Genomic DNA, 13,639 nt, shown 5'->3' with positions numbered 1-13,639 from the left:
ACCATAACGGATGTACATCGCGTTGGCAATGGATGACCATCATGGCTTGGCATCGGGTTGGCAGTGGACAACCATCACGGCTTTGTGACTTGGTGAATGATATTTGCTCCCCTTTCCTAAGTTGTAGATATGGTGAGTTAACATATATAGGGAGGGGTACTTGGTTGAAGGTGCATATATGGACCATGCACCAAGTAAGATAACCTTGGGAATGTACAACCATCACTGCCCTTCACGGGACCTGGCTCAGGAAATGTTCAACCATCATGGCCGGACATTGGAACTGGCCTGTGAGCCAGAACTGAATGTACTGCCATCTTGGCCGGTTATTCAGGAAATATGTGGCAACGACCATGAATAGTAAAAGTGGGAGTTGATGAATGATTTTTGCTCCCCTAATCAAAGTTGTGAAAATGTCAATTTAACATATATAGGGAGGGTAGTTGGTTGAAGGTGCATATGCGGACCATGTACCAAGTAAGCTTCATTGCTTAGCCGGAAGGGTATAAATGATGCATAAGTCTCATTTATAGCTTCGTAGCCTTCCCAATGGGGCATATGATCCGAAGGTATCACTATGCCATACCGCGGACCAAATGCATCACTTAGATGCATTTTGACGGAATGGCCTATACGGACTAGGCCAATATATATGTTAAATTGATGAACCGATCATATATTTTACCATATAAAGACTTAATAATTATTCACATCTAGATCCTAATCAGTATTCAATCAGCTAGTTTTTTTTTAGATAGTAAGAGAAGAATTTATTAAGATAAGAAGAATATACAAGAACTACCATAGGTAGTTTTAAAAAAAAAAGAATAATTACATGTAAATAAGGTTACAGTTTTGAACTGCGTGTGTAAATTTCAAGTGAACCCTATTGCCAAAAGCGACATCCCAAGAGAGAACTAGAGTTTTGATATCATTGCACAAATCACCCTATTGCCAAAAGCGGCATCCCAAGAGAGAACTAGAGTTTTGACATCATTGCACAAATCTTCATCAAGTTTGTAAGTGTAGTTTTCCTCAAAAACTCAACAGTTTCTTTCCCTCCATAAGAACCAAATAATAGCAGGTGGTATAAGATTCCAAATTACTTTACCATTGTCGGATATTTTATCGTTGGACCAAGTGTTTGCAAGGTTAATGAAAGACTCTGGAAAAACCCATGCCCAATTTTCAGATGGAGTTAGAAAGGACCACACCTTGTAGGAGACTTTGCAATGTAGAAGTATGTGATCTTGTGATTCAGGACTATCTCCAGATAAGCTGCAAGAGCTGTAAACATCTACCCCCTTATGATTCATCATACTGTATCTTGAGAGTTCAATATTCCATGAGCAGCACACCATAATAAAAAGTTGACCTTAGTAGGAATGCCAGGAACCCAAACAAAGTTATGAGGAAAATTATCTACTCCTTCATTACTAATCACCTTTGAGTAAAGAGATTTCACAGAGAAGATTTCATCTTGTGTTAGAGACCATATTCTAACATCTGGCAGGATACCAAGGATTGGAGGTGCAGAATCAATGACCTGAAGTAGAACAACTAAAGAATTTGTTTCATTATTTGTTAGAATCCTCTTAAAATCAAACTTCCAAGAGTTATTCGGTGTAATGTGACCATCTATACTTGCATTTTTGGATCTGTCCAGCTTATAAAGATTGTTAAAAGTCTCCAATAGGCACATCTCACCTCTTCATCCTCAGCTAGTTAATTAACAAGATTAAGCTTATCTTTTATATTATTACTCTACTTTGTCAATGTCAACAATTAACCAATAACCTATCCCATCCTCATTAATAAACGGGGTTTTCATTGTCAAACCGGATTGGATTATTAAACTAAGAGAGTGTGCCAAACAACAGGGTGGAAGGCCTAGCGTAATGGCAATCTTTTTCCTTTGTTTTAACATCACAGAGACAATCAATATGATAAAATGGTTTATATATTATGTATAGATAGATCACAGTGAAGATGAATGTTACGGCATTTTAATTATATGCTAACCAACAAATGAAAGAATCAAAGGATATAACTACAAGCAAGCAAGCATATCATAAAATCATCTATGAGGGATATTTAAAAAGCGGATTTTCATATTCTAAGGTTGTGAGCTGTGACGCTGAGGCCTAGTTAGTAATTCGTCGAATTTTTCGCGAATAATTCGCGAATCCGAACGAATTAACTGCATCCGAACTAATCGGCCGAATTACTTAAACACCGAATAAAGTTCGTGTATATTATGGGGTTGACGGATATATCGCGAACTATTCGCGTTTCTGAATTATTCAGCTCACTAGTTCATTCACCTGGTTAGGTCAACTAGGTCCAACTCGACCGATTTATAACATTTTTTCAAACCTAAACCACCGGACCAACCATATGTTGGTGCTATTAATACAAGGTGTTTAATATATAATCCATTTAAACTACAAATCATGATAGCCCACCTATAAATTCTATATTTTTATATTCTTATACATACCGAATTTTTTAAGCCGACTTCATATCTTAAAAACGAATTATACACGTATGTATGCCGTTCCGAACTAATGTCGTACAACAAATCTTTGACCGTATTCTTGACTGAATCCGATCTACCTGAATCCGTATAATTCCCGAACATGTGTCGTCCCGAACTTCCCTCCATAACCCGAATTGCTAACTAGGCGCGGAGGTTTTTCTTTGTAGTTTTGAGTAATTTTTTTTCTCTTCATTTTCCTCGAAACAAACGAATCATCAGCTAGGAGTAGGACCATTCATCCATCTCAGTGGACCCAATTAAAAACCCCACCTGAACGGAAGGAAAGTTTCGTCGAATGTGAGACACAGATCAAACAGTAGCAAACTAGCAATACTTGTTACGGAAGCAAATCCCCCTTTTTTATGATGGAGAAGAGTCAGAGAATACAAAGATAAGCCGCATTACTTCCCACTTTGATTCGATTTACCAATAATGGAGGGGTTAATATAACGGTGGTTCCTAGATGATCATCACCATGTCCATGTGGGAAAACAGCTGTAGCAGTAGGTTGGCGGGTAGACAGTAGTAGAGAAGAAAACAACAGATACATGTCATATACACACAATCTGAGTCACTTCTTGTCTGAGTCAGCTAGCTGGTCAGCGAGTCAGTGTGTTATTGTCTGAATTAGAGTTAGCTTTTTCCTCGAGTTCCGTGTGTCTTAATTGATGTTGTAAGAGCCGTTGGCTGCTAAGTCTTCTATTGGGTGATAAAAGACCAATCTCTGTAATCTCTTTTTCATCAAATGAAAAAAACTCTTTTGCTTTCATTTGAAAGTTAGGCTCTGATTCATCAGAGAGAATGCAACTTGCTGCTATTATCCATTTCATCTTGTAGTTATACTTGGTATACTACAATTGGTATCAGACTTCCTTCCTGGCACCTGTATCCATGGTCACCAGGCAACAAGTTGCAGATCTCACTGTAATTGTGAATCAACACACTCAATCCATCTCAACTAGCTATCATTCTTAACCTATTGAAAGAAAATCATCAAACCCACTCAGATCTACCTAACTATAATGATACATAAGCTTCAAATCATTCTACCAATGGATTTCAACAGATTATCAAAACCGTATTTGCTTATTCCAGTCGATTTTCTCGTACATCGAAGGTAGATTTTCCACGATTCAATGGTTCTAATCCTCGTAGATGGGCTCTTAAATGTGAACGCTATTTTGCTTTTCACAAATTTCCTGCTGAAGATCGCGTCGACATGGCCGCAATTCACTTTGACAATCAGGTTGATTCATGGTGGCTAAACTATCAATAAGGTAAAGAATCTATTCAATGGAGTGATTTCATTCGTTATTTGTGTATTCGATTTGAAGATATTGCTCAGGATAATTATGTAGGTAGTTTTAACAAATTATCTCAAACTACAACTGTGGAAGAATACTTTGATAAATGGGAACATTACAAGGGTTTTATGGTTGCTAACAATCCTTCCTTACCTGAGAGCTTATATACCCTTAGTTTTATAAGTGGGTTGAAAGATGAAATACACAATACTGTAAAGATGTTTAAACCTGAAACTACACCTGAGGATTTTTTCTTAGCCAGAATGCAGCAAGCCTCAATGTGTCATCAACCAAAACCCCTTAAAACCCTTGTTCCTACACCATTATCTGTAGCACATCCAGCTTCAACTATTAAACCATTCTTCTCTTCATCACCTACTTCTAACAAATAAACTACTTCAGTCAATAATCCCATTAAGACCCACCCAACCACCCCTACTAAAACATCATCTGACAACTCCATTCCACCAATTAAGAGGCTTACTTATGCTCAAATGCAGGTAACAAAATACAAAGGGTTATGTTATAATTGTGATGAATTCTATAGACAAGGACACATGTGCAAAACTCAATAACTCTTCATGCTGATTTCTGATGAAGAAGTAGAAGAACAGGAACACCTACATACTACAGACCCTATTGTCACTTCTTCCACCACTGAAGATTCTACCATTGAGATTTCTTTACATGCCTTAACTGGTCATGTTTTTCATGACACAATAAGAATTTCTGGTCATTTGAACAACCACCCTATTATGGTTTTTGTGGACACTGGTAGTACCCATAGTTTCATTGACTCAGCATTGGTGGAAAAACTGCACTTACATGCCTCTCCTACAGGTCAAATGTTGGTCACAGTAGCTAATGGGGACATCATTACAAGTAGAGGTCTATGTCACAATCTCCATTGGGAAATGCAGGGCTACCAATTATCCTCTACTTTGAGAGTTCTACCACTTGGAGGATATGACATGGTCTTGGGAGCTGACTGGTTACAACAATTAGGGGATGTTACATTCAATTTTGCTCAACTCAAGATTTCATTCATCCACCAGGGGAGCTATATTACATTACATGGGAGTTCTTCTAAACCTTCACTTAATCTTATTACTGGTTCTTGTTTTAGGAAGTTTCTAAAAAATAATACCCCTACATTAATTGGCCAGTTTTTTGCCATCTCTTCCACACCATTAATTCCTGTGCCACCCCAAATTTATGAAGTTTTGGACTCTTTTCCTGAGATCTTTGCTGAACCAACTACCTTACCTCCTCCCAGGGCCTTAGACCACAAAATTCCACTTAAGCCTAATGTTGTGTTTTCAAAGTTGTTGTAGATAGTGATAAAAGGGTTGTTTTAAGACTTGTGAAGGAAATGAAATTTTTAGATTTAATAAAAACATATATACAAAAATATTAACAATGGTGAGAGGAACTGGGACTAATGATTCGGCCAATCATCATAAAATAGGGCTCAATGAATTATTCTCGACAATAATCGCTCAAAACATAAGTTATATGGACTCTTATTTTGCCAAAGTAGATTCTCAAAAAATTGATTGTAAATATTAAGCATGAAACATCAAATCACCTAAGCTAAGCATGACCCATCTAATCAAATAACACCCAATTTAATCAAATCATATTTCAATTAATTTTTAATGCAAAATTCTTAAAAAGAATTAATTAAATTACCCATGTATGAAGCTCGGCCTCCTCCGTCGTCCCAATGTTGGGGTTTAACTCATCATAGTAAAAATGCTCTCAAAATAATTTATTATGGCTCAAAAAATGGTTTACAAATGATGAGAATATGAGAAATACAATAAAACCAGAGATCTACGACCCTCAGTGACAAAATAAGACTGCTGCAGCTGTGTCGCAAACCATGTGGCAAATAAGACTGCCTGACGACCCACAGGTGTGAGTCATTATCACTGTAGAAAAATTACTGCTGTTGCAGGTCCGTTCTTCGTGTTCTTGGTGTTCTTCATCAGCAGCAGCAGCAGAAACAGAGTTTCATCAACTCTTGATTTCTGCTTCTCTGGACCTCCTCTCGACCCCAAACTCTCGACACCCTTTCTCTGACCCGAAGCATGCATCGAATATCCTCCATAACTCCACAAATCCTCGGCAGTGAAAGAAAATATTTTCGGATATTTTCTTTCCTGTTTTAGCTTTTCACGCGTTTTCTCTGGTCCAGCACGCTCCAATTCGACTTATTCACGCCTCAACACTCTTACAACGCCAGCAGAACTCCCCCATGCACACAAGAACTTCAATTTTGCTCGTGCTACAGTACACGTGCTCTGTTTTGGGTGTGTGAATCATACCGAAAATTCCAGCCAAATTTGATCGATCATGTCACCCATACTATGTTCCTTAACCTATATCACATCTCTATACCAAATTTCAGCCATTGAATCGACCCATAACCCCTTCATTTTGACGATCGAAATTCTGCCAGAACTGTTTAGAAATTTCCCGCCAAAATCGTTTCAAATGGGGAAGAAACTGGTAGCCCCCTATCCAGAGTAGGGGTGCTAATATAAGCTGTCTTGGGGGTGACCTGGGGGTGCCCCTTAGTAATTAGGTTACCCCTTATCCAAAAGCGAGAGTCCGAATAACACTTGTCCTCCGGGTGCCAAAATCAACTTTTCGAGCCGAATTTTCCAAAAATATTTATTTCCTAAAAATACATAAAAACACAATATTAGTACAAAAATAGAGTTCCAACAATACAGACATTGAGGACAAAGTAGACACAAAAATGTGTCTATCACCTAACTCTACACCTCCTTCACAAAGGCCTTATAGGTGCCCATACATTCACAAAGCTGTAGTTGAGAAAATGGTTCAAGACATGTTGTCTGCTGGGTTAATTCAAAAAAGTCATATCCCTTTTGCTTCTCCCATTCTCCTGGTTAAAAAGAAAGATGACACATGGAGATTCTGTGTAGATTATAGACAACTCAATGATGTGACTATTAAAGATAAATTTCCTATCCCATTGATTGATGAGTTGCTAGATGAATTGAAGGGAGCTATCATATTTTCTAAGATTGACTTAAGATCTGGGTATCATCAGATCATAGTGTATACACCAGACGTTCATAAGACAGCTTACAAAACCCATCATGGTCATTATGAGCTATCATCTTTCATGCCCTTTTGCCTAACTAATGCACCTGCTACATTCCAGGCTTTAATGAATGACATCTTTCAGCCATATTTGAGGAAATTTGTTTTGGTGTTCTTTGATGACATATTGGTTTATAGTTCTTCCTTGGCAGAACACATTATTCACCTGTAGAAAGTTTTTTCCATTCTCAAACAACATTCCTTATATGTAAAGTTATCAAAATGTATGTTTGATCAACCACAATTCGAGTACTTGGTCCACTTAATCACTGCTCAAGGTGTAGCTGCAGATCCTGAGAAGATTGCTGCCATGCAAACTTGGCCTTTACCTACTTCATTGAAACACTTGAGAGGATTTCTTGGATTGACAGGCTATTAATTACAGAAGATTCATCAAAGGTTGTGGTATTATTGCTAAGCCCCTCACTGACTTACTCAAGAAAGATGCTTTTCTATGGAATCCATCTGCTCAACAAGCTTTTCTTGACCTTAAAGATGCAATGAAAAGATCTCCAGTCTTGGCCTTATCTGACTTCTCAAAACTATTTATTTTGGAAACTAATGCTTGTGATAGAGGTGTGGGAGCAGTTCTTATGCAAGAGGGCAAACCAATTTCCTTTTACAGCAAGGCCTTAGGACCAAAAGCTTCAGCACTATATACTTATGAGAAGGAACTTTTGGCCATTGTCATGGTTGTGCAGAAATGGAAGTACTACCTCTCCCATAGCTAATTTATTATTCACTCTGATCACCAGAGCCTCAAATACCTTATGGATCAGAGACTAACCACTGCTCTTCAACAAAAACGGCTTAGTAAATTGATGGGATTTGACCATATTATCAGATACAAGAAAGGTATGGATAATATAGTTGTTGATGCCTTATCCAGACTACCGAAACAATCTTCCAATTGTCATGCTCTCTCCTTAAGTATCCCTCAATGGAAACAAGATATTCTGTCAAGCTATGAAGATGATGCAGTGGCCCAACAACACATTTCTAAACTTCTTGTCTCTCCCTTACACCCACAGTTCACTTGCAAGGAGGGTATTTTGAGATTTAAGGGTAAATTGTACATTGGCTCAGGTAACAATATTAAACACTCTATCATCCATTCAATTCATTCTTCTGCTATTGGAGGCCACTCTGGCATGCTGGGTACCTATCAGAGAGCTAAGACTTATTTCTTTTGGCCTCACATGAAGAATTATATACTTCAATTTGTGGCTTCCTGTGAAGTATGTCAATGAAACAAGGGCAATTCCAATTTTCCTGGTGGTTTACTTCAACCCTTACCAATCCCTGAGGCTGCTTGGAAAGATATTTCTCTAGATTTTATTGAAGGACTTCCATTATCTAACAGAAAGAGTGTTATTCTAGTGGTTGTTGACAGACTCACAAAATACAATAATTTTCTTCCCATGAGTCACCCCTTCACAGCTGCTACAGTGTCTCATGAATTCCTTAGTAACATCTTCAAGCTACATGATTTCCCAAGCTTCATTGTCAGTGACATGGACAAAATATTCTTCAGTCATTTTTGGCAGGCTCTATTCAAGTCATTAGTGACAACTCTGAAGCTCAGCACTGCCTACCATCCTCAAACTGATGGACAGACAGAGAGAACCAATGTTTGTGTAGAACAATACCTCAGATGTATGACAAGCTCTCACCCAAAACAATGGACTCAATGGTTGGCCTTAGAAGAATGGTGGTTTAACACCAACTATCATACAAGTTTGAAAATGTCACCCTTTCAGGCCTTGTATGGATACCAGCCTCCTCATTTGATCTTTCCTGTTGCTGCCACCACTTCAATTGCATATGTGGAGACTTATCTGAAGGCCAGAGATGTAATGTTACAACTCTTGAAATACGACTTAACTAAAGCTCAGGCTAGAATGAAATTCTTTGCAGATCAGAAACGTACTGACAGAGAGTTTGTAGTGGGAGATATGGTTTATCTGAAATTGCAACCTTATAGGAAATCATCAGTAGTTATCAGGAAAAATTTCAAGGTATCCTCAAAATACTTTGGACCCTTTGAAGTATTGTAGAGAATTGGCACCGTTGCTTACAAATTGAAGCTTCCAGTGGGTTCCAGAATCCACCCTGTCTTCCATGTGTCCCAGCTTAAAATGAATATTGGACTCAAAGCTTCTACTGCTTCCCACTTACCAGTGGTGGATGACAAAGGACAGTTTGTAGTTGAACCAGTTGTTGTTCTAGCCCATCGCCTGGCTCTTCGAGGTGACAATTCTATCTCTCAAATTTTGGTTCATTGATCTAACTCAGCTGCAGAGGACGCTACCTGGGAGGACTTGTCACACATTAGAGCACAATTTCCAAATTTCATCCTTGAAGACAAGGATGTTTAAAGGGGGAGGCATTGTCATATACACACAATCTGAGTCACTTCTTGTCTGAGTCAGCTAGCCGGTCAGCGAGTCAATGTGTTATCGTCTGAATTAGAGTTAGCTTTGTTTTCGAGTTTCGTATGTCTTAATTGATGTTGTAAGAGCCGTTGGCTGCTAAGTCTTCTATTGGGTGATAAAAGACCAGTATCTGTAATCTCTTCTTCATCAAATGAAAAAAAACTCTTTCCCTTTCAATTGAAAGTTAGGCTCTGATTCATCAGAGAGAAGGCAGCTTGCTGCTATAATCCATTTCATCTTGTACTTATACTTGGTATACTACAATACACCAATGCAAGGAAGCCGACTCGAAGTCCCAACAAGATTTTTTATTCACGCACTGCCCAATCACAATTGAGATTAGCGTTTTGTGTTTCCATCGCCCTAGGCGTCTAAGAGGGATTACAAACTTACTACCAAAAATGTTATTAGGATTTTTGCTGGTGTAGATGGGCAACTCAAAAGCAGATGAGAAATGCATGGGCAACTGAATGGAGATCCCTCTAGTTAAAGAGAAGATCGAGAGACAATCATAAAGGTGATCAAAATTTCAGGCAGAGTAAAAAATCCTGAATTTTTAGAACAAGTTACGTCCTCCTGCAACAAGGATGATCATTTAATAGTGGTAATCTTTTATTTATTTATTTATTTATTGTTATTATAAGAAGAATGACGATCCCTCTTCTAATTTTATACCATAAGTTGGAGAAAAATTGGAAGCATCTAATTGAGTAATTGTGTTTATATGATATATGAAGGGTTGTGAAAGTGGGGTTAGGTCACTTGATTCATCTGCTGATCTTCTTAAGGCTGTAAGCTTTTCTTCTAAATCATCCCTTTGTTAATTAGTAGTTCTTGCATCCGTCTCTCAATTAATTGATGTTGTTTAGCTGAGTAATTGTCTTTCTTTTTTTTGACAAGAGAAATGGCAAATTATATTGAAAAATCAGTTGGCACCAAAGCAGTGACAACTAAATCTTATGGGCTAGCTAGTTGATATTTCTAACAACTGCTTCCCAATTACAAATCAAAGTACTAGAGAATAACAATCAAAAAAATTTATATAAGAAGCCCAACTAAAGAAAATACACTTCACAGAGATTATAAGTTGATTTCAATTCCTTTTTCGGCCTCCGTACAGCCGGTCATTTCTCTCCCTCCAAATATTCCACCAAATTGCAAATCGAAAATGCCCCCAAATATTTTTAACCATCACATTACTTTTCTTGTTTGACCATTCCCAAAGTGTATCCCTTATACGAGTAATTATACCAATACCTTAATTTTTGTATGTAGGAATTCAAGTATGTAAGTAACATGGGAGGAGGATATGCCGCATGGATGCAAAATGGCTTAGCTGTGAAGAAGCCTGATCAAGCTTGAATGTGGAGTGTTCTGTTTCCTAGTGCCAACTCTCAGTTCAGGAAGTAAAAATCATGTTGGCTCAACCCACCAGTCCAGGACTCACCAAACAGTGTATAATATGTATTGTCATTGTGTAATGTAGAATTTCGACACATGACCATTGAGCACAGCGTTACTCTTTGCTAGCTTTTTTTGTTTTTTTTTTTAAACTGAAAATTTTTATTGCTTAAGTTCTAATGTTTACATATTTCATATCCTCCTACAATTGATTCATGATATAGACAGGAGGTTCTAATGGCCAAACTCCACAAAGTTTTTCTACTCGTGCAATTTTAGATAATATATCTGCTGATTTATTTTTCTCTTTAGGCTCATAAACACAATGCCAAGAGCTAAACTCCCTAAATAACGACTTAATGTCTAAAAGTAAATTGAAAATTCTCCAATCTATGCTAAAAGAATCCTTGTTCACAATATCAACTACCAGTCTTGAGTCCAGTGCAAACTCCACTTTCTCCAGGTTTAAGTCTTTTTCCCAAAGTACTACTTCCCACATGCCTCTACATTTAGCTTGCTCCACACTCATTGCATTAGCTAGATAGATGCACTTTGAACCTCGATGCGTACCTGCAAAATCGCGAATGGTTAGGCCAATTCCTCCCGTATTATTTTCATTTAAAAAAGAGCCAGCACATTTAATCTTATAAGATTCCCTTATAGGGGAGACAATGAAGGTTACACCGGTCTTTTCTATGCAACAATCTCAAAGATTGATACGTGATCTGTAATTCAGAGAGTTCTTTTCTGCAACGATGAATAACTGTGTCAGGTGAAGTATTCTTCTTCTTGAACACCTTGTCGCATCTCTCATTCCATATGCACCAAGCAACTATGATTATCTTGCAAACCTCATCTATCTACATTTGATTGCTGGCAATGCTTTCTACAACTGGCAAATCCAGTCACATAACTTGATATCAGCTTGCGGTTGAACACCCAAAGTGGTAAACCAGACTCTTTTTGATGTATCACATTCCAAGATACAGTGAGTGGATGTTTCTTCATAAGAGGCACATAAAGGAAAACATTTATCTTCAGCTAGAGTTAAATGCCACAGTTTGTCTCTTGTAGGTAGGATATCTCGAACACGTTTCCATAAGAATTGATTGATTCTTGGTAAGAGTAGAAGCTTCAATAGTCTCTTAAATATAGCTTGCATTCTTTGACCCACTGAGTGATATGAGTTCTTCTCTTCAAGCATCTTCCTGTAAGCATATTTCACAGAGAAACAACCATTTTTCTCTAATGTCCAGATTAGCATATCTTCATGTTGATGATGAATGGAAATATTGAGGATTAATCTTGTTGTAGCCATATCAAATAAGTAGGAGATGAGTTGATGATTCCAGACACCAGTGTTGTGAGAAAATAATCGTTGCACATAGATATAATTGAGATGATCAACAACTCCAGTGTTGAGAGTAGGTGGACCATCAAGCTCAGGAATCCATCTATGCTTCCAAATTTGAATCTTATGACCATTACCAAGAGACCAACAGCTGTAATTTTTGATGAACATTAACTCACTGTTGATGCTTCTCCAAGACCAGGTTTCATTGTTAATCTTTTTGTGATTGAAGACATTTCCATCTGGAAAATATTTAACCTGTAGGGATTTGACACAAATTGATGTAGTATCAGTACAAAGTCTCCATGTTGACTTAGCAGGTAGGTCTCTGTTAAATACTTCTAAATCTCTAAATCCAAATCCTCCCTCCTCTTTTGGCTTGTTCACTTCTCTCCAACTGATAAAGTGTTTACCTTTATTTGTCTTCTTGTTTCTCCAGAACTTTTGATTTACTGAATTCATCTTATTGATAGTGGCATCTGGTAATTTGAAACTGCACATGTGATGCAAAGGTATTGCATTTTTCACATTTCTAATCATAACAGATCTACTCTTTGCTAGTTGTAGGTTTCTCTACTATCATAATAGAAATTATGCAAATCAACTACCCAAGTGTTAATTATTGGGGAGAGGCGAGGGTAACCTCACAATTCTCCCTTAGAACTGTCTACTATGTATTTATGGTTGCATTTTTGAACATGTGAATATGCATAGGAAATGGGTGTTACATGCTTAGCATTTCAGTCTACTTCGTTAACCAGTAAATGGATCCAGATACACAAGTAGCAGCACAACTATTACATTGTTATCACAAGAATATCGACTATTAGCACTTCCCATAAAAACATGCCGCATTAACTCTTTTCTTGGGTCACTACATAATTAGTGAGGCATAAATAGCAGACACCGTAGAGTAGATGGCAGGTATAAATGGCAAGAAAGTGAAGTGATGATACTAGTGACCGAAAAAAAAGTTATCATTTTTTTTTAAGCATTATCAGATTTCCTACTATGTGCATCAACAACCTAAACACCCCATCCCATCTCTATTTCCACGTTGAGAGTTGCGCTAACCTCCTTTCCCATTCGCCGGTCAACGAAACCCTCGCCCCTGATTGGCTGAAAAATAATTTACTTTTCAAAGAAAACTTTGTAATCAGGTTATCCTGAAGAGTCCAAAACGCACAGTCTCTAGTGTTGTTTCAAAATTTTCTCTAACGTCATTCATGACGGACCAAAAAACTTCTCCTTCAGCGCCATGCTCGGCAAACCGAAACTCCCTGATATGCCACTCTAATGAAGTGACCGGTGTATTCATCTTTGAGGTTTACCAGGAAAACACACGTTGACTTACCTTTTCATAGATGTTTTGCAAAGCGTGATACTCGAAAACATAGTTTTCATCCATAACTTTACATGGTTTCAACTTGCCCATTATTCTGCTAGGGGTATAAGGTTATAACGGCTAGTA

This window comes from Papaver somniferum, chromosome 1 (genome assembly GCF_003573695.1).
Source record: "Papaver somniferum cultivar HN1 chromosome 1, ASM357369v1, whole genome shotgun sequence".
Lineage (NCBI taxonomy): Eukaryota > Viridiplantae > Streptophyta > Magnoliopsida > Ranunculales > Papaveraceae > Papaver > Papaver somniferum.
The sequence above is the reverse complement of the archived record's forward strand: the minus strand, read 5'-3'. Positions refer to the sequence as shown.